Here is a 17864-nt window from a genome sequence, read left to right on the forward strand (position 1 = left end):
GCCCGGCTAGCTCAGTCGGTAGAGCATGAGACTCTTAATCTCAGGGTCGTGGGTTCGATCCCCACGTTGGGCGAAAACGAGTATTTTTTGCTGGATGATAGCATTGGCTCTCATAATATGGTGATTAATCTTGCATTAGACATGCACTAACTCCTAAAAATTGTATCTCCCTTGGTTACTCATTCATGAGAAATGTATCTCCAAGATTAGGTAGGGCCTGAGTCTAGGTTAACATACAGTGATATCACTCCTATTCAAGTACTAAACATGCCAACCTGAAGTGTAAAACATCCCCTAGGTGTAGTTAAGGCATCAGTTAGGAGTGAACTGAACACTCATGTTATGGGCAATTAGACTTAAAATAAAGTGTGGACAGCAGTAACGTTACTTTTGAAATGTGATGCTGAGTGAGCACGCAGGGGAATTAGCTCAAATGCTAGAGCGCTCGCTTAGCATGCGAGAGGTAGCGGGATCGATGCCCGCATTCTCCATTCTAAAATTTGCATACATTTTACTTTTTAACTTGTAATTGCCATGGTTGTTGCAGAGTAAGAACAGAAAAGTCACAGATGGCTTTCAAATTTGGTGTCATTATAACAACTAAAGTGGTTTAATCAAAAGTGTTTAGGTATTCTATAGCACGTGAGAGGAATTTGATTTCTTATGCAATCTCAAAATGAAAATTTCACACCTTCCATTTTCATTTCGTCTTATTTTACTTGACATTCTTTCCTCTGAAGGATGTATAAAAGTGAAGTTCCTTGCAAAACAAGAGCAGAGGAATATCCAGAAACAGTTTTCCTTCATAAAAAATGATGAGTCTGCATACCATATTTAAGTGGGAGCCCGGCTAGCTCAGTCGGTAGAGCATGAGACTCTTAATCTCAGGGTCGTGGGTTCGAGCCCCACGTTGGGCGAAAACGAGTATTTTTTGCTGGATGATAGCATTGGCTCTCATAATATGGTGATTAATCTTGCATTAGACATGCACTAACTCCTAAAAATTGTATCTCCCTTGGTTACTCATTCATGAGAAATGTATCTCCAAGATTAGGTAGGGCCTGAGTCTAGGTTAACATACAGTGATATCACTCCTATTCAAGTACTAAACATGCCAACCTGAAGTGTAAAACATCCCCTAGGTGTAGTTAAGGCATCAGTTAGGAGTGAACTGAACACTCATGTTATGGGCAATTAGACTTAAAATAAAGGGTGGACAGCAGTAACGTTACTTTTGAAATGTGATGCTGAGTGAGCACACAGGGGAATTAGCTCAAATGGTAGAGCGCTCGCTTAGCATGCGAGAGGTAGCGGGATCGATGCCCGCATTCTCCATTCTAAAATTTGCATACATTTTACTTTTTAACTTGTAATTGCCATGGTTGTTGTAGAGTAAGAGCAGAAAAGTCACAGATGGCTTTCAAATTTGGTGTCATTATAACAACTAAAGTGGTTTAATCAAAAGTGTTTAGGTATTCTATAGCACGTGAGAGGAATTTGATTTCTTATGCAATCTCAAAATGAAAATTTCACACCTTCCATTTTCATTTCGTCTTATTTTACTTGACATTCTTTCCTCTGAAGGATGTATAAAAGTGAAGTTCCTTGCAAAACAAGAGCAGAGGAATATCCAGAAACAGTTTTCCTTCATAAAAAATGATGAGTCTGCATACCATATTTAAGTGGGAGCCCGGCTAGCTCAGTCGGTAGAGCATGAGACTCTTAATCTCAGGGTCGTGGGTTCGAGCCCCACGTTGGGCGAAAACGAGTATTTTTTGCTGGATGATAGCATTGGCTCTCATAATATGGTGATTAATCTTGCATTAGACATGCACTAACTCCTAAATATTGTATCTCCCTTGGTTACTCATTCATGAGAAATGTATCTCCAAGATTAGGTAGGGCCTGAGTCTAGGTTAACATACAGTGATATCACTCCTATTCAAGTACTAAACATGCCAACCTGAAGTGTAAAACATCCCCTAGGTGTAGTTAAGGCATCAGTTAGGAGTGAACTGAACACTCATGTTATGGGCAATTAGACTTAAAATAAAGTGTGGACAGCAGTAACGTTACTTTTGAAATGTGATGCTGAGTGAGCACACAGGGGAATTAGCTCAAATGGTAGAGCGCTTGCTTAGCATGCGAGAGGTAGCGGGATCGATGCCCGCATTCTCCATTCTAAAATTTGCATACATTTTACTTTTTAACTTGTAATTGCCATGGTTGTTGCAGAGTAAGAACAGAAAAGTCACAGATGGCTTTCAAATTTGGTGTCATTATAACAACTAAAGTGGTTTAATCAAAAGTGTTTAGGTATTCTATAGCACGTGAGAGGAATTTGATTTCTTATGCAATCTCAAAATGAAAATTTCACACCTTCCATTTTCATTTCGTCTTATTTTACTTGACATTCTTTCCTCTGAAGGATGTATAAAAGTGAAGTTCCTTGCAAAACAAGAGCAGAGGAATATCCAGAAACAGTTTTCCTTAATAAAAAATGATGAGTCTGCATACCATATTTAAGTGGGAGCCCGGCTAGCTCAGTCGGTAGAGCATGAGACTCTTAATCTCAGGGTTGTGGGTTCGAGCCCCACGTTGGGCGAAAACGAGTATTTTTTGCTGGATGATAGCATTGGCTCTCATAATATGGTGATTAATCTTGCATTAGACATGCACTAACTCCTAAAAATTGTATCTCCCTTGGTTACTCATTCATGAGAAATGTATCTCCAAGATTAGGTAGGGCCTGAGTCTAGGTTAACATACAGTGATATCACTCCTATTCAAGTACTAAACATGCCAACCTGAAGTGTAAAACATCCCCTAGGTGTAGTTAAGGCATCAGTTAGGAGTGAACTGAACACTCATGTTATGGGCAATTAGACTTAAAATAAAGTGTGGACAGCAGTAACGTTACTTTTGAAATGTGATGCTGAGTGAGCACACAAGGGAATTAGCTCAAATGGTAGAGCGCTCGCTTAGCATACGAGAGGTAGCGGGATCGATGCCCGCATTCTCCATTCTAAAATTTGCATACATTTTACTTTTTAACTTGTAATTGCCATGGTTGTTGCAGAGTAAGAACAGAAAAGTCACAGATGGCTTTCAAATTTGGTGTCATTATAACAACTAAAGTGGTTTAATCAAAAGTGTTTAGGTATTCTATAGCACGTGAGAGGAATTTGATTTCTTATGCAATCTCAAAATGAAAATTTCACACCTTCCATTTTCATTTCGTCTTATTTTACTTGACATTCTTTCCTCTGAAGGATGTATAAAAGTGAAGTTCCTTGCAAAACAAGAGCAGAGGAATATCCAGAAACAGTTTTCCTTAATAAAAAATGATGAGTCTGCATACCATATTTAAGTGGGAGCTCGGCTAGCTCAGTCGGTAGAGCATGAGACTCTTTAATCTCAGGGTCGTGGGTTCGAGCCCCACGTTGGGCGAAAACGAGTATTTTTTGCTGGATGATAGCATTGGCTCTCATAATATGGTGATTAATCTTGCATTAGACATGCACTAACTCCTAAATATTGTATCTCCCTTGGTTACTCATTCATGAGAAATGTATCTCCAAGATTAGGTAGGGCCTGAGTCTAGGTTAACATACAGTGATATCACTCCTATTCAAGTACTAAACATGCCAACCTGAAGTGTAAAACATCCCCTAGGTGTAGTTAAGGCATCATTTAGGAGTGAACTGAACACTCATGTTATGGGCAATTAGACTTAAAATAAAGTGTGGACAGCAGTAACGTTACTTTTGAAATGTGATGCTGAGTGAGCACACAGGGGAATTAGCTCAAATGGTAGAGCGCTTGCTTAGCATGCGAGAGGTAGCGGGATCGATGCCCGCATTCTCCATTCTAAAATTTGCATACATTTTACTTTTTAACTTGTAATTGCCATGGTTGTTGCAGAGTAAGAACAGAAAAGTCACAGATGGCTTTCAAATTTGGTGTCATTATAACAACTAAAGTGGTTTAATCAAAAGTGTTTAGGTATTCTATAGCACGTGAGAGGAATTTGATTTCTTATGCAATCTCAAAATGAAAATTTCACACCTTCCATTTTCATTTCGTCTTATTTTACTTGACATTCTTTCCTCTGAAGGATGTATAAAAGTGAAGTTCCTTGCAAAACAAGAGCAGAGGAATATCCAGAAACAGTTTTCCTTAATAAAAAATGATGAGTCTGCATACCATATTTAAGTGGGAGCCCGGCTAGCTCAGTCGGTAGAGCATGAGACTCTTAATCTCAGGGTTGTGGGTTCGAGCCCCACGTTGGGCGAAAACGAGTATTTTTTGCTGGATGATAGCATTGGCTCTCATAATATGGTGATTAATCTTGCATTAGACATGCACTAACTCCTAAAAATTGTATCTCCCTTGGTTACTCATTCATGAGAAATGTATCTCCAAGATTAGGTAGGGCCTGAGTCTAGGTTAACATACAGTGATATCACTCCTATTCAAGTACTAAACATGCCAACCTGAAGTGTAAAACATCCCCTAGGTGTAGTTAAGGCATCAGTTAGGAGTGAACTGAACACTCATGTTATGGGCAATTAGACTTAAAATAAAGTGTGGACAGCAGTAACGTTACTTTTGAAATGTGATGCTGAGTGAGCACACAGGGGAATTAGCTCAAATGGTAGAGCGCTCGCTTAGCATACGAGAGGTAGCGGGATCGATGCCCGCATTCTCCATTCTAAAATTTGCATACATTTTACTTTTTAACTTGTAATTGCCATGGTTGTTGCAGAGTAAGAACAGAAAAGTCACAGATGGCTTTCAAATTTGGTGTCATTATAACAACTAAAGTGGTTTAATCAAAAGTGTTTAGGTATTCTATAGCACGTGAGAGGAATTTGATTTCTTATGCAATCTCAAAATGAAAATTTCACACCTTCCATTTTCATTTCGTCTTATTTTACTTGACATTCTTTCCTCTGAAGGATGTATAAAAGTGAAGTTCCTTGCAAAACAAGAGCAGAGGAATATCCAGAAACAGTTTTCCTTAATAAAAAATGATGAGTCTGCATACCATATTTAAGTGGGAGCTCGGCTAGCTCAGTCGGTAGAGCATGAGACTCTTTAATCTCAGGGTCGTGGGTTCGAGCCCCACGTTGGGCGAAAACGAGTATTTTTTGCTGGATGATAGCATTGGCTCTCATAATATGGTGATTAATCTTGCATTAGACATGCACTAACTCCTAAATATTGTATCTCCCTTGGTTACTCATTCATGAGAAATGTATCTCCAAGATTAGGTAGGGCCTGAGTCTAGGTTAACATACAGTGATATCACTCCTATTCAAGTACTAAACATGCCAACCTGAAGTGTAAAACATCCCCTAGGTGTAGTTAAGGCATCATTTAGGAGTGAACTGAACACTCATGTTATGGGCAATTAGACTTAAAATAAAGTGTGGACAGCAGTAACGTTACTTTTGAAATGTGATGCTGAGTTAGCACACAGGGGAATTAGCTCAAATGGTAGAGCGCTCGCTTAGCATGCGAGAGGTAGCGGGATCGTGCCCGCATTCTCCATTCTAAAATTTGCATACATTTTACTTTTTAACTTGTAATTGCCATGGTTGTTGCAGAGTAAGAACAGAAAAGTCACAGATGGCTTTCAAATTTGGTGTCATTATAACAACTAAAGTGGTTTAATCAAAAGTGTTTAGGTATTCTATAGCACGTGAGAGGAATTTGATTTCTTATGCAATCTCAAAATGAAAATTTCACACCTTCCATTTTCATTTCGTCTTATTTTACTTGACATTCTTTCCTCTGAAGGATGTATAAAAGTGAAGTTCCTTGCAAAACAAGAGCAGAGGAATATCCAGAAACAGTTTTCCTTAATAAAAAATGATGAGTCTGCATACCATATTTAAGTGGGATCCCGGCTAGCTCAGTCGGTAGAGCATGAGACTCTTAATCTTCGGGTCGTGGGTTCGAGCCCCACGTTGGGCGAAAACAAGTATTTTTTGCTGGATGATAGCATTGGCTCTCATAATATGGTGATTAATCTTGCATTAGACATGCACTAACTCCTAAAAGTTGTATCTCCCTTGGTTACTCATTCATGAGAAATGTATCTCCAAGATTAGGTAGGGCCTGAGTCTAGGTTAACATACAGTGATATCACTCCTATTCAAGTACTAAACATGCCAACCTGAAGTGTAAAACATCCCCTAGGTGTAGTTAAGGCATCATTTAGGAGTGAACTGAACACTCATGTTATGGGCAATTAGACTTAAAATAAAGTGTGGACAGCAGTAACGTTACTTTTGAAATGTGATGCTGAGTGAGCACACAGGGGAATTAGCTCAAATGGTAGAGCGCTCGCTTAGCATGCGAGAGGTAGCGGGATCGATGCCCGCATTCTCCATTCTAAAATTTGCATACATTTTACTTTTTAACTTGTAATTGCCATGGTTGTTGCAGAGTAAGAACAGAAAAGTCACAGATGGCTTTCAAATTTGGTGTCATTATAACAACTAAAGTGGTTTAATCAAAAGTGTTTAGGTATTCTATAGCACGTGAGAGGAATTTGATTTCTTATGCAATCTCAAAATGAAAATTTCACACCTTCCATTTTCATTTCGTCTTATTTTACTTGACATTCTTTCCTCTGAAGGATGTATAAAAGTGAAGTTCCTTGCAAAACAAGAGCAGAGGAATATCCAGAAACGGTTTTCCTTAATAAAAAATGATGAGTCTGCATACCATATATAAGTGGGATCCCGGCTAGCTCAGTCGGTAGAGCATGAGACTCTTAATCTTCGGGTCGTGGGTTCGAGCCCCACGTTGGGCGAAAACGAGTATTTTTTGCTGGATGATAGCATTGGCTCTCATAATATGGTGATTAATCTTGCATTAGACATGCACTAACTCCTAAAAATTGTATCTCCCTTGGTTACTCATTCATGAGAAATGTATCTCCAAGATTAGGTAGGGCCTGAGTCTAGGTTAACATACAGTGATATCACTCCTATTCAAGTACTAAACATGCCAACCTGAAGTGTAAAACATCCCCTAGGTGTAGTTAAGGCATCATTTAGGAGTGAACTGAACACTCATGTTATGGGCAATTAGACTTAAAATAAAGTGTGGACAGCAGTAACGTTACTTTTGAAATGTGATGCTGAGTGAGCACGCAGGGGAATTAGCTCAAATGGAAGAGCGCTCGCTTAGCATGCGAGAGGTAGCGGGATCGATGCCCGCATTCTCCATTCTAAAATTTGCATACATTTTACTTTTTAACTTGTAATTGCCATGGTTGTTGCAGAGTAAGAACAGAAAAGTCACAGATGGCTTTCAAATTTGGTGTCATTATAACAACTAAAGTGGTTTAATCAAAAGTGTTTAGGTATTCTATAGCACGTGAGAGGAATTTGATTTCTTATGCAATCTCAAAATGAAAATTTCACACCTTCCATTTTCATTTCGTCTTATTTTACTTGACATTCTTTCCTCTGAAGGATGTATAAAAGTGAAGTTCCTTGCAAAACAAGAGCAGAGGAATATCCAGAAACGGTTTTCCTTAATAAAAAATGATGAGTCTGCATACCATACTTAAGTGGGAGCCCGGCTAGCTCAGTCGGTAGAGCATGAGACTCTTAATCTCAGGGTCGTGGGTTCGATCCCCACTTTGGGCGAAAACGAGTATTTTTTGCTGGATGATAGCATTGGCTCTCATAATATGGTGATTAATCTTGCATTAGACATGCACTAACTCCTAAAAATTGTATCTCCCTTGGTTACTCATTCATGAGAAATGTATCTCCAAGATTAGGTAGGGCCTGAGTCTAGGTTAACATACAGTGATATCACTCCTATTCAAGTACTAAACATGCCAACCTGAAGTGTAAAACATCCCCTAGGTGTAGTTAAGGCATCAGTTAGGAGTGAACTGAACACTCATGTTATGGGCAATTAGACTTAAAATAAAGTGTGGACAGCAGTAACGTTACTTTTGAAATGTGATGCTGAGTGAGCACACAGGAGAATTAGCTCAAATGGTAGAGCGCTCGCTTAGCATGCGAGAGGTAGCGGGATCGATGCCCGCATTCTCCATTCTAAAATTTGCATACATTTTACTTTTTAACTTGTAATTGCCATGGTTGTTGCAGAGTAAGAACAGAAAAGTCACAGATGGCTTTCAAATTTGGTGTCATTATAACAACTAAAGTGGTTTAATCAAAAGTGTTTAGGTATTCTATAGCACGTGAGAGGAATTTGATTTCTTATGCAATCTCAAAATGAAAATTTCACACCTTCCATTTTCATTTCGTCTTATTTTACTTGACATTCTTTCCTCTGAAGGATGTATAAAAGTGAAGTTCCTTGCAAAACAAGAGCAGAGGAATATCCAGAAACAGTTTTCCTTCATAAAAAATGATGAGTCTGCATACCATATTTAAGTGGGAGCCCGGCTAGCTCAGTCGGTAGAGCATGAGACTCTTAATCTCAGGGTCGTGGGTTCGAGCCCCACGTTGGGCGAAAACGAGTATTTTTTGCTGGATGATAGCATTGGCTCTCATAATATGGTGATTAATCTTGCATTAGACATGCACTAACTCCTAAAAATTGTATCTCCCTTGGTTACTCATTCATGAGAAATGTATCTCCAAGATTAGGTAGGGCCTGAGTCTAGGTTAACATACAGTGATATCACTCCTATTCAAGTACTAAACATGCCAACCTGAAGTGTAAAACATCCCCTAGGTGTAGTTAAGGCATCAGTTAGGAGTGAACTGAACACTCATGTTATGGGCAATTAGACTTAAAATAAAGTGTGGACAGCAGTAACGTTACTTTTGAAATGTGATGCTGAGTGAGCACACAGGGGAATTAGCTCAAATGGTAGAGCGCTCGCTTAGCATGCGAGAGGTAGCGGGATCGATGACCGCATTCTCCATTCTAAAATTTGCATACATTTTACTTTTTAACTTGTAATTGCCATGGTTGTTGTAGAGTAAGAACAGAAAAGTCACAGATGGCTTTCAAATTTGGTGTCATTATAACAACTAAAGTGGTTTAATCAAAAGTGTTTAGGTATTCTATAGCACGTGAGAGGAATTTGATTTCTTATGCAATCTCAAAATGAAAATTTCACACCTTCCATTTTCATTTCGTCTTATTTTACTTGACATTCTTTCCTCTGAAGGATGTATAAAAGTTAAGTTCCTTGCAAAACAAGAGCAGAGGAATATCCAGAAACAGTTTTCCTTAATAAAAAATGATGAGTCTGCATACCATATTTAAGTGGGAGCCCGGCTAGCTCAGTCGGTAGAGCATGAGACTCTTAATCTCAGGGTCGTGGGTTCGAGCCCCACGTTGGGTGAAAACAAGTATTTTTTGCTGGATGATAGCATTGGCTCTCATAATATGGTGATTAATCTTGCATTAGACATGCACTAACTCCTAAAAATTGTATCTCCCTTGGTTACTCATTCATGAGAAATGTATCTCCAAGATTAGGTAGGGCCTGAGTCTAGGTTAACATACAGTGATATCACTCCTATTCAAGTACTAAACATGCCAACCTGAAGTGTAAAACATCCCCTAGGTGTAGTTAAGGCATCAGTTAGGAGTGAACTGAACACTCATGTTATGGGCAATTAGACTTAAAATAAAGTGTGGACAGCAGTAACGTTACTTTTGAAATGTGATGCTGAGTGAGCACACAGGGGAATTAGCTCAAATGGTAGAGCGCTCGCTTAGCATACGAGAGGTAGCGGGATCGATGCCCGCATTCTCCATTCTAAAATTTGCATACATTTTACTTTTTAACTTGTAATTGCCATGGTTGTTGCAGAGTAAGAACAGAAAAGTCACAGATGGCTTTCAAATTTGGTGTCATTATAACAACTAAAGTGGTTTAATCAAAAGTGTTTAGGTATTCTATAGCACGTGAGAGGAATTTGATTTCTTATGCAATCTCAAAATGAAAATTTCACACCTTCCATTTTCATTTCGTCTTAGTTTACTTGACATTCTTTCCTCTGAAGGATGTATAAAAGTGAAGTTCCTTGCAAAACAAGAGCAGAGGAATATCCAGAAACAGTTTTCCTTAATAAAAAATGATGTGTCTGCATACCATATTAAAGTGGGAGCCCGGCTAGCTCAGTCGGTAGAGCATGAGACTCTTAATCTCAGGGTCGTGGGTTCGAGCCCCACGTTGGGCGAAAATGAGTATTTTTTGCTGGATGATAGCATTGGCTCTCATAATATGGTGATTAATCTTGCATTAGACATGCACTAACTCCTAAAAATTGTATCTCCCTTGGTTACTCATTCATGAGAAATGTATCTCCAAGATTAGGTAGGGCCTGAGTCTAGGTTAACATACAGTGATATCACTCCTATTCAAGTACTAAACATGCCAACCTGAAGTGTAAAACATCCCCTAGGTGTAGTTAAGGCATCAGTTAGGAGTGAACTGAACACTCATGTTATGGGCAATTAGACTTAAAATAAAGTGTGGACAGCAGTAACGTTACTTTTGAAATGTGATGCTGAGTGAGCACACAGGGGAATTAGCTCAAATGGTAGAGCGCTCGCTTAGCATACGAGAGGTAGCGGGATCGATGCCCGCATTCTCCATTCTGAAATTTGCATACATTTTACTTTTTAACTTGTAATTGCCATGGTTGTTGCAGAGTAAGAACAGAAAAGTCACAGATGGCTTTCAAATTTGGTGTCATTATAACAACTAAAGTGGTTTAATCAAAAGTGTTTAGGTATTCTATAGCACGTGAGAGGAATTTGATTTCTTATGCAATCTCAAAATGAAAATTTCACACCTTCCATTTTCATTTCGTCTTATTTTACTTGACATTCTTTCCTCTGAAGGATGTATAAAAGTGAAGTTCCTTGCAAAACAAGAGCAGAGGAATATCCAGAAACGGTTTTCCTTAATAAAAAATGATGAGTCTGCATACCATATTTAAGTGGGATCCCGGCTAGCTCAGTCGGTAGAGCATGAGACTCTTAATCTTCGGGGTGTGATTTCGAGCCCTCGTTGGGCGTAAACGAGTATTTTTTGCTGGATGATAGCATTGGCTCTCATAATATGGTGATTAATCTTGCATTAGACATGCACTAACTCCTAAAAACTGTATCTCCCTTGGTTACTCATTCATGAGAAATGTATCTCCAAGATTAGGTAGGGCCTGAGTCTAGGTTAACATACAGTGATATCACTCCTATTCAAGTACTAAACATGCCAACCTGAAGTGTAAAACATCCCCTAGGTGTAGTTAAGGCATCATTTAGGAGTGAACTGAACACTCATGTTATGGGCAATTAGACTTAAAATAAAGTGTGGACAGCAGTAACGTTACTTTTGAAATGTGATGCTGAGTGAGCACGCAGGGGAATTAGCTCAAATGGTAGAGCGCTCGCTTAGCATGCGAGAGGTAGCGGGATCGATGCCCGCATTCTCCATTCTAAAATTTGCATACATTTTACTTTTTAACTTGTAATTGCCATGGTTGTTGCAGAGTAAGAACAGAAAAGTCACAGATGGCTTTCAAATTTGGTGTCATTATAACAACTAAAGTGGTTTAATCAAAAGTGTTTAGGTATTCTATAGCACGTGAGAGGAATTTGATTTCTTATGCAATCTCAAAATGAAAATTTCACACCTTCCATTTTCATTTCGTCTTATTTTACTTGACATTCTTTCCTCTGAAGGATGTATAAAAGTGAAGTTCCTTGCAAAACAAGAGCAGAGGAATATCCAGAAACGGTTTTCCTTAATAAAAAATGATGAGTCTGCATACCATACTTAAGTGGGAGCCCGGCTAGCTCAGTCGGTAGAGCATGAGACTCTTAATCTCAGGGTCGTGGGTTCGATCCCCACGTTGGGCGAAAACGAGTATTTTTTGCTGGATGATAGCATTGGCTCTCATAATATGGTGATTAATCTTGCATTAGACATGCACTAACTCCTAAAAATTGTATCTCCCTTGGTTACTCATTCATGAGAAATGTATCTCCAAGATTAGGTAGGGCCTGAGTCTAGGTTAACATACAGTGATATCACTCCTATTCAAGTACTAAACATGCCAACCTGAAGTGTAAAACATCCCCTAGGTGTAGTTAAGGCATCAGTTAGGAGTGAACTGAACACTCATGTTATGGGCAATTAGACTTAAAATAAAGTGTGGACAGCAGTAACGTTACTTTTGAAATGTGATGCTGAGTGAGCACGCAGGGGAATTAGCTCAAATGCTAGAGCGCTCGCTTAGCATGCGAGAGGTAGCGGGATCGATGCCCGCATTCTCCATTCTAAAATTTGCATACATTTTACTTTTTAACTTGTAATTGCCATGGTTGTTGCAGAGTAAGAACAGAAAAGTCACAGATGGCTTTCAAATTTGGTGTCATTATAACAACTAAAGTGGTTTAATCAAAAGTGTTTAGGTATTCTATAGCACGTGAGAGGAATTTGATTTCTTATGCAATCTCAAAATGAAAATTTCACACCTTCCATTTTCATTTCGTCTTATTTTACTTGACATTCTTTCCTCTGAAGGATGTATAAAAGTGAAGTTCCTTGCAAAACAAGAGCAGAGGAATATCCAGAAACAGTTTTCCTTCATAAAAAATGATGAGTCGGCATACCATATTTAAGTGGGAGCCCGGCTAGCTCAGTCGGTAGAGCATGAGACTCTTAATCTCAGGGTCGTGGGTTCGAGCCCCACGTTGGGCGAAAACGAGTATTTTTTGCTGGATGATAGCATTGGCTCTCATAATATGGTGATTAATCTTGCATTAGACATGCACTAACTCCTAAAAATTGTATCTCCCTTGGTTACTCATTCATGAGAAATGTATCTCCAAGATTAGGTAGGGCCTGAGTCTAGGTTAACATACAGTGATATCACTCCTATTCAAGTACTAAACATGCCAACCTGAAGTGTAAAACATCCCCTAGGTGTAGTTAAGGCATCAGTTAGGAGTGAACTGAACACTCATGTTATGGGCAATTAGACTTAAAATAAAGTGTGGACAGCAGTAACGTTACTTTTGAAATGTGATGCTGAGTGAGCACACAGGGGAATTAGCTCAAATGGTAGAGCGCTCGCTTAGCATGCGAGAGGTAGCGGGATCGATGCCCGCATTCTCCATTCTAAAATTTGCATACATTTTACTTTTTAACTTGTAATTGCCATGGTTGTTGCAGAGTAAGAACAGAAAAGTCACAGATGGCTTTCAAATTTGGTGTCATTATAACAACTAAAGTGGTTTAATCAAAAGTGTTTAGGTATTCTATAGCACGTGAGAGGAATTTGATTTCTTATGCAATCTCAAAATGAAAATTTCACACCTTCCATTTTCATTTCGTCTTATTTTACTTGACATTCTTTCCTCTGAAGGATGTATAAAAGTGAAGTTCCTTGCAAAACAAGAGCAGAGGAATATCCAGAAACGGTTTTCCTTAATAAAAAATGATGAGTCTGCATACCATACTTAAGTGGGAGCCCGGCTAGCTCAGTCGGTAGAGCATGAGACTCTTAATCTCAGGGTCGTGGGTTCGATCCCCACGTTGGGCGAAAACGAGTATTTTTTGCTGGATGATAGCATTGGCTCTCATAATATGGTGATTAATCTTGCATTAGACATGCACTAACTCCTAAAAATTGTATCTCCCTTGGTTACTCATTCATGAGAAATGTATCTCCAAGATTAGGTAGGGCCTGAGTCTAGGTTAACATACAGTGATATCACTCCTATTCAAGTACTAAACATGCCAACCTGAAGTGTAAAACATCCCCTAGGTGTAGTTAAGGCATCAGTTAGGAGTGAACTGAACACTCATGTTATGGGCAATTAGACTTAAAATAAAGTGTGGACAGCAGTAACGTTACTTTTGAAATGTGATGCTGAGTGAGCACGCAGGGGAATTAGCTCAAATGCTAGAGCGCTCGCTTAGCATGCGAGAGGTAGCGGGATCGATGCCCGCATTCTCCATTCTAAAATTTGCATACATTTTACTTTTTAACTTGTAATTGCCATGGTTGTTGCAGAGTAAGAACAGAAAAGTCACAGATGGCTTTCAAATTTGGTGTCATTATAACAACTAAAGTGGTTTAATCAAAAGTGTTTAGGTATTCTATAGCACGTGAGAGGAATTTGATTTCTTATGCAATCTCAAAATGAAAATTTCACACCTTCCATTTTCATTTCGTCTTATTTTACTTGACATTCTTTCCTCTGAAGGATGTATAAAAGTGAAGTTCCTTGCAAAACAAGAGCAGAGGAATATCCAGAAACAGTTTTCCTTCATAAAAAATGATGAGTCGGCATACCATATTTAAGTGGGAGCCCGGCTAGCTCAGTCGGTAGAGCATGAGACTCTTAATCTCAGGGTCGTGGGTTCGAGCCCCACGTTGGGCGAAAACGAGTATTTTTTGCTGGATGATAGCATTGGCTCTCATAATATGGTGATTAATCTTGCATTAGACATGCACTAACTCCTAAAAATTGTATCTCCCTTGGTTACTCATTCATGAGAAATGTATCTCCAAGATTAGGTAGGGCCTGAGTCTAGGTTAACATACAGTGATATCACTCCTATTCAAGTACTAAACATGCCAACCTGAAGTGTAAAACATCCCCTAGGTGTAGTTAAGGCATCAGTTAGGAGTGAACTGAACACTCATGTTATGGGCAATTAGACTTAAAATAAAGTGTGGACAGCAGTAACGTTACTTTTGAAATGTGATGCTGAGTGAGCACACAGGGGAATTAGCTCAAATGGTAGAGCGCTCGCTTAGCATGCGAGAGGTAGCGGGATCGATGCCCGCATTCTCCATTCTAAAATTTGCATACATTTTACTTTTTAACTTGTAATTGCCATGGTTGTTGTAGAGTAAGAGCAGAAAAGTCACAGATGGCTTTCAAATTTGGTGTCATTATAACAACTAAAGTGGTTTAATCAAAAGTGTTTAGGTATTCTATAGCACGTGAGAGGAATTTGATTTCTTATGCAATCTCAAAATGAAAATTTCACACCTTCCATTTTCATTTCGTCTTATTTTACTTGACATTCTTTCCTCTGAAGGATGTATAAAAGTGAAGTTCCTTGCAAAACAAGAGCAGAGGAATATCCAGAAACAGTTTTCCTTCATAAAAAATGATGAGTCTGCATACCATATTTAAGTGGGAGCCCGGCTAGCTCAGTCGGTAGAGCATGAGACTCTTAATCTCAGGGTCGTGGGTTCGAGCCCCACGTTGGGCGAAAACGAGTATTTTTTGCTGGATGATAGCATTGGCTCTCATAATATGGTGATTAATCTTGCATTAGACATGCACTAACTCCTAAATATTGTATCTCCCTTGGTTACTCATTCATGAGAAATGTATCTCCAAGATTAGGTAGGGCCTGAGTCTAGGTTAACATACAGTGATATCACTCCTATTCAAGTACTAAACATGCCAACCTGAAGTGTAAAACATCCCCTAGGTGTAGTTAAGGCATCAGTTAGGAGTGAACTGAACACTCATGTTATGGGCAATTAGACTTAAAATAAAGTGTGGACAGCAGTAACGTTACTTTTGAAATGTGATGCTGAGTGAGCACACAGGGGAATTAGCTCAAATGGTAGAGCGCTTGCTTAGCATGCGAGAGGTAGCGGGATCGATGCCCGCATTCTCCATTCTAAAATTTGCATACATTTTACTTTTTAACTTGTAATTGCCATGGTTGTTGCAGAGTAAGAACAGAAAAGTCACAGATGGCTTTCAAATTTGGTGTCATTATAACAACTAAAGTGGTTTAATCAAAAGTGTTTAGGTATTCTATAGCACGTGAGAGGAATTTGATTTCTTATGCAATCTCAAAATGAAAATTTCACACCTTCCATTTTCATTTCGTCTTATTTTACTTGACATTCTTTCCTCTGAAGGATGTATAAAAGTGAAGTTCCTTGCAAAACAAGAGCAGAGGAATATCCAGAAACAGTTTTCCTTAATAAAAAATGATGAGTCTGCATACCATATTTAAGTGGGAGCCCGGCTAGCTCAGTCGGTAGAGCATGAGACTCTTAATCTCAGGGTTGTGGGTTCGAGCCCCACGTTGGGCGAAAACGAGTATTTTTTGCTGGATGATAGCATTGGCTCTCATAATATGGTGATTAATCTTGCATTAGACATGCACTAACTCCTAAAAATTGTATCTCCCTTGGTTACTCATTCATGAGAAATGTATCTCCAAGATTAGGTAGGGCCTGAGTCTAGGTTAACATACAGTGATATCACTCCTATTCAAGTACTAAACATGCCAACCTGAAGTGTAAAACATCCCCTAGGTGTAGTTAAGGCATCAGTTAGGAGTGAACTGAACACTCATGTTATGGGCAATTAGACTTAAAATAAAGTGTGGACAGCAGTAACGTTACTTTTGAAATGTGATGCTGAGTGAGCACACAGGGGAATTAGCTCAAATGGTAGAGCGCTCGCTTAGCATACGAGAGGTAGCGGGATCGATGCCTGCATTCTCCATTCTAAAATTTGCATACATTTTACTTTTTAACTTGTAATTGCCATGGTTGTTGCAGAGTAAGAACAGAAAAGTCACAGATGGCTTTCAAATTTGGTGTCATTATAACAACTAAAGTGGTTTAATCAAAAGTGTTTAGGTATTCTATAGCACGTGAGAGGAATTTGATTTCTTATGCAATCTCAAAATGAAAATTTCACACCTTCCATTTTCATTTCGTCTTATTTTACTTGACATTCTTTCCTCTGAAGGATGTATAAAAGTGAAGTTCCTTGCAAAACAAGAGCAGAGGAATATCCAGAAACGGTTTTCCTTAATAAAAAATGATGAGTCTGCATACCATACTTAAGTGGGAGCCCGGCTAGCTCAGTCGGTAGAGCATGAGACTCTTAATCTCAGGGTCGTGGGTTCGATCCCCACGTTGGGCGAAAATGAGTATTTTTTGCTGGATGATAGCATTGGCTCTCATAATATGGTGATTAATCTTGCATTAGACATGCACTAACTCCTAAAAATTGTATCTCCCTTGGTTACTCATTCATGAGAAATGTATCTCCAAGATTAGGTAGGGCCTGAGTCTAGGTTAACATACAGTGATATCACTCCTATTCAAGTACTAAACATGCCAACCTGAAGTGTAAAACATCCCCTAGGTGTAGTTAAGGCATCAGTTAGGAGTGAACTGAACACTCATGTTATGGGCAATTAGACTTAAAATAAAGTGTGGACAGCAGTAACGTTACTTTTGAAATGTGATGCTGAGTGAGCACGCAGGGGAATTAGCTCAAATGCTAGAGCGCTCGCTTAGCATGCGAGAGGTAGCGGGATCGATGCCCGCATTCTCCATTCTAAAATTTGCATACATTTTACTTTTTAACTTGTAATTGCCATGGTTGTTGCAGAGTAAGAACAGAAAAGTCACAGATGGCTTTCAAATTTGGTGTCATTATAACAACTAAAGTGGTTTAATCAAAAGTGTTTAGGTATTCTATAGCACGTGAGAGGAATTTGATTTCTTATGCAATCTCAAAATGAAAATTTCACACCTTCCATTTTCATTTCGTCTTATTTTACTTGACATTCTTTCCTCTGAAGGATGTATAAAAGTGAAGTTCCTTGCAAAACAAGAGCAGAGGAATATCCAGAAACAGTTTTCCTTCATAAAAAATGATGAGTCTGCATACCATATTTAAGTGGGAGCCCGGCTAGCTCAGTCGGTAGAGCATGAGACTCTTAATCTCAGGGTCGTGGGTTCGAGCCCCACGTTGGGCGAAAACGAGTATTTTTTGCTGGATGATAGCATTGGCTCTCATAATATGGTGATTAATCTTGCATTAGA

The 17864-nt window shown here is 39.0% G+C and overlaps 5 non-coding genes across 5 annotated transcripts; all 5 read left to right on the forward strand.

Moving 5' to 3' along the window:
• TRNAK-CUU (transfer RNA lysine (anticodon CUU)) lies at nt 1-73 on the forward strand. The gene has a single exon. It is a non-coding gene; the product is annotated as a tRNA-Lys (tRNA).
• A 7942-nt stretch (nt 74-8015) lies between these two features.
• On the forward strand, nt 8016-8088 carry TRNAA-AGC (transfer RNA alanine (anticodon AGC)). The gene has a single exon. It is a non-coding gene; the product is annotated as a tRNA-Ala (tRNA).
• A 3728-nt stretch (nt 8089-11816) lies between these two features.
• TRNAK-CUU (transfer RNA lysine (anticodon CUU)) lies at nt 11817-11889 on the forward strand. Its single transcript has one exon. It is a non-coding gene; the product is annotated as a tRNA-Lys (tRNA).
• A 1615-nt stretch (nt 11890-13504) lies between these two features.
• Nucleotides 13505-13577, forward strand: TRNAK-CUU (transfer RNA lysine (anticodon CUU)). Its single transcript has one exon. It is a non-coding gene; the product is annotated as a tRNA-Lys (tRNA).
• A 3303-nt stretch (nt 13578-16880) lies between these two features.
• Nucleotides 16881-16953, forward strand: TRNAK-CUU (transfer RNA lysine (anticodon CUU)). Its single transcript has one exon. It is a non-coding gene; the product is annotated as a tRNA-Lys (tRNA).
• Nucleotides 16954-17864: the final 911 nt, after the last annotated feature.

The sequence above is a fragment of the Triturus cristatus genome, chromosome 4_1, assembly GCF_964204655.1.
Source record: "Triturus cristatus chromosome 4_1, aTriCri1.1, whole genome shotgun sequence".
In the NCBI taxonomy this organism is placed as follows: Eukaryota; Metazoa; Chordata; class Amphibia; order Caudata; family Salamandridae; genus Triturus; species Triturus cristatus.